We start from the raw sequence: 4546 nt of genomic DNA, 5'->3' as shown, positions 1-4546 counted from the left end.
GAACCATCTGGCCTTTCAGAATTCATGTGTGAACACAAACGTGTGTGTGTGTGTGTGTGTGTGTGTGTGTGTGTGTGTGTGTGTAGACATACAAGTACATCTGCTGCCATTTGCAACAACCGCCAGATTTTTATTGTGTGCGTTTCCATGTGTATTTGGTTAGCTCCATTAAAAATGTATGAGCAAGTAGACAAACAGCCCAACAGAAAGGGGATTATGGGTGGAGGATGCTGACTCACAATGACCACATTTACATCAACATTAAACAAGCAAAACGTGTGAATATTATGATTTCTCAGAACAGTTCAGTAGAGGAAATCCAGTCTGATCTGACAACTGGCTGAAGGGATGCCACTATACGACATTTTATAATGTCACGAAACATTCAGATGCAAATACCACAATGTCTGTTATCATAATGTGATGTCTGCTGACATTTTCAGTAATTCTGTTTTTATCTCTTAATGAGGTCTTAATTATGAGGTTTTCTCTTGTGTGCACTGCCTGTTCAAATCTTTCAGAGCAACGTTAATCTGGGTTTTGACTCAATAATTCATTCACCTCTGATTCATCTTTTTGAGCTGAGTCTTGGTGGGTGCTCTAGTGCTCATAGGTCCTGTTGAATGGATCACTTCCAGTTCAAATGTTACTTTCACACAGATGGCTCTTAAATTATCTCCAAGCACATTTTCCTATGATGCAAAAATATAGTTGATTCATTAACTGCAAGCCAGCCTTTCCCTGAGGAAAACAGCCATAAACTACAACATTTCATCTCCATTTTTAATGGATGAAATTAATTATTCCACTAAAAACTTTGGTCACTGCCAAGTGTATCTACTATTCCCGTGGCCAAACAATATTCAGAGAAGATAATACCAAATGTCTGGTCTTGACAGTGTAATCTAACTGTAATGCTTGACCATGCAGGTTGAATTTATGCTCTCTTTCAGATTGTAGAAACATGTACTTTGACACCAGCAGTTACCTACAGTGATGAAACTGGGACTTCTCTGAGAAATTGCGGATACTACAGGCAGTGCTTGTGATTGCAGATCTATCGATATATATCTATCAACCCTATTTTAAAGAATCTCATTGACCTTCCTGTAAACTCTGGATGGAAAAGAGAAGAACAACAGAGTTAGCAAAGAGTTAACTAAACAGAAAAGACGGAACAATTTTTCTTTGTTTACTGGTAAGTTAACACTTCCAGCTGGACCTGAACCTTGTGGACATTACTTCCATCTGTTTTTATGCAGGGGCTGGAGCTTTTGGAAAACCACCAACTACATTTAAAAGCAGGTACCTAAAACACTTAGATTTTTAAAATGATATATTTTCTTATTTTTATTACCTATTACAAAACAAGGTAATAGAGCTTGTTATTACAGTGATAGATAATATAGACAATCACAGTAAATCTTAACCTATGTTTGTGTGATAATTTACTAATAAGTTAATCAGCGGATTGTTTGGAGCTTAATGAGACATTTTATCCGTATATATGTGAAAACCATTTGTGCACATAGATATCTGAATCAGAGAGAGACAGAGCAACGGGAAAGCTCTATTTATGCACATACAGTACCTAAACTGCTAGATGTTTTGAGGGAGGTCCATACTGTTAAAGGACCTGGTCCATTCTTGACCTAGTTTTCCTGCCAGCAGCAGTACCCTTGTTCAGTCTGGATGAAGGCCATGGCTCCATACACTGCTGTAGAAATATCAGATTCAAGGATCACCTTCTTTAAAAGCTTTCTTACCCTGTGTATGTGCACTATTTCAAAGTTAGTCCAATTTCAGCTCATTTCAATCTTATTTATATAATGCCAAATCCCAAAAAACAGTTACCTAAAGACACTTTATTTTGTAAAGGTAAAGACCCTCAATAACACAAAGAAAACCCCAACAATCATATGGCCCCCAATGAGCAAGCGTGTTAGTGACAGTGGGAAGGAAAAACTCAATTTTAATATGAAGAAACCTACAGCAGAATCGGGCTCAGGGAAGGGCGGCCTTCTGGCCCAACCGGTTGGGGATGAGTAGATATGGAGAGGACAAACACATCCCATGGAAAGCAGCCAGAAATAATTAAATGCAGAGAGGTGTATAAACACATAGTGGAAAAGGTGACTAAAGAAGAAATACTCAATCCATAATAGAAATCCCCTATCAGCCTAAACCTATTGCAGCATAACTAAGGGAGGATTCAGGGTCACCTGATCCAGCCCTAACTATATGCTTTATCATGAAGTAAAGTTTTATGCCTAATATTAAAAGTAGTAATGGGGTGATACAGTACTATAAGGTGATCAAGATGAGATTGGACTTGATTATTCAAGACCTTGTATGTGATGAGCAAGGCTTTAAATTCAGTTCTGTATTTAACAGAGAGTCAATGAAAGGAAGCCAACATAGGAGAAATATGCTGTCTCTTTCTAGTCCCTGTCAATACTCTTGCTGAACATTTCGGATCAACTGAAGACTTTTCAGGGAGTTTTTAGGACATCCTGATAATAACAAATTACGGTAGTCCAGCCTGTAAGTAATAAATGCATGAACTAGTTTTTCATTATCACTCTGAGACAGGATGTTTCTAATTTTGGAGATATTGCCCAAATGGAAGAAAGTGACTGCTTTCTTCCATATTTGTTTAATATGTGCATTGAATGACATATCCTGGTCAAAAATTAGACCAAGGTTCCTTCTGTTACTGGAGGCCAAGGTAATGCCATCCAGTGTAAGAATCTGGTTAGAAACTGTATTTCTAAGATTTTCAGGGCCGAGTACAATAACCTCAGTTTTATCTGAATTTAGAAGCAGAAAATTAGAGGTGAACCAGGTCTTTATGTCTTTAAGACATTCCTACAGTTTAACTAATTGGTGTGTGTTATCTGGCTTCATGGATAGATAGAGTTGGGTGTCATCTGCATAGCAGTGAAAATGTATGCTATGTCTTCTAATGATACTGGAAGCATGTATAATGTAAACAGAATTGGTCCTAACACAGAACCATGTGGAACTCCATAATTAACCTTAGTGTGTGAAGAGGACTCTCCATTTACATGAACAAATTGGAGTCTATTAGATGGATATGATACAAACTGCTGCTCCATCCAAAGTGGGATGGATGCCGTCTCTCCCATCAAGACCAGGTTTCTGCCAGAAGGTTGCCCAATTATGTGTAAAGCCCACATCACTCAGACAGCCAGCAATTTCATTTAAAGGAGAATGTGTGGCTAAGCATGTCACTCCTGGGCCCACTGGGGAGGGGACCAGAGAAAACTACAGAGTCTGACATTGTTTTGGCAACACCGTTGGTTGCACACAGAGTCAATATTAATTTTAATGACCTCCGTTTGACGTAACCAGGGGTCATTATTGCCCATATGAATTTTAATGCTCGGAGGAAATCCTAGTTCCTAGAAATCCTAGTTCTACACACTGCCCGTGCCCTACACTGTGTAGGGAAACACTGCCCTACACACAGTGTTTCCCAACCTTTTGGAGCCACGGCATATATTTCAAATGAGAAAAATCACACTGCACCCCACCAAACAAAAATGTAACAAAAAGCAGAGCAGGAATAAGGGACTTGGCTCGGTTTGCCCCCGGTATACCCTTTTTGCTTTCTTCTGACCACTACTCATGCTAGGGCCTTCATCTGGGTCTGGATTTTCTCCATGATCCAGGTCAGATTAACTACTTTTTCAAACATTTGTCTATTGCTTTTACGCGCTGCGTTGTCTCACTCACAGCATGACTATTATGTAGTTTCTTCTTTGTCTTCTTCTGTTTTACTGGCAGTTGGCTACCCATTTAATTAGAGCAGGTAGTTGTACTGCCCTCTAGTGGAAGAGAATGCTCTGCCTGTTACTCATGCCGGTCGCTTAGGGTACTAATCAGGTGGAACCAGATAATCTTCCACAGCACACCTGATCATTTCTCACGGCACACCTATGTGCCGCGGCACAGTGATTGGGAAACACTGGTGAAGGGGTTATAGTTAGTGTCACAGATAAGCGTCGAGTAGTGAAGCTCATCCCTTAGTCAATTTCAGTTCACAGAGACCTGAATCGATTTGATTAAGTTCTTAAAATGTATAGTAAACTAATTTTAAAAAATTAAGTGACATTTCCTAAAATATACAAGTGTACAACCTTTAAGGCTGAACTGCAAATATTTCCTAGTTGTCATTTGTCTCAGGTGATAGCAATAAGAATGTCGAGAGTTAAACACTCAGTTTTGGAACCTTGCCATTTATCTTCATATTTTGGGTATTTTATTATTTTGTATTTATTTATTTGTTAACAGATTAATCATTTTAAAGCAGAAAAGAAAAGGCAACAGAAAAAGACCAGACAAGGTTGACAGGTAATCCTGGATGCTGCGCCAGTTAAATAAACAGTCGTGGTTGTGCTGATGGATATTGATCTTGGGAACTGCCAATAGGGGTTGACTGCATCATGGAGATCACTCAGATATCTAAAGATATTTTTGGTTTTAATATCCTTTGGCTCATGTTTAGATTATTGGCATACAC

At 38.9% G+C, this 4546-nt stretch overlaps 1 long non-coding RNA gene across 1 annotated transcript in view; it reads left to right on the top strand.

The window, feature by feature from the left end:
* LOC102306410 overlaps nucleotides 1-4546 on the top strand; it is a 7045-nt gene that overhangs the window by 915 nt on the left and 1584 nt on the right. The gene's annotated exons all lie outside the window — the stretch shown is intronic.

This window comes from Haplochromis burtoni, unplaced genomic scaffold (assembly GCF_018398535.1).
Source record: "Haplochromis burtoni strain Fernald_Lab_line unplaced genomic scaffold, NCSU_Asbu1 Contig_736, whole genome shotgun sequence".
NCBI classification, from domain to species: Eukaryota; Metazoa; Chordata; class Actinopteri; order Cichliformes; family Cichlidae; genus Haplochromis; species Haplochromis burtoni.
Note: the sequence above shows the minus strand (reverse complement) of the source record. Positions and strands in the feature narration are given on the sequence as shown.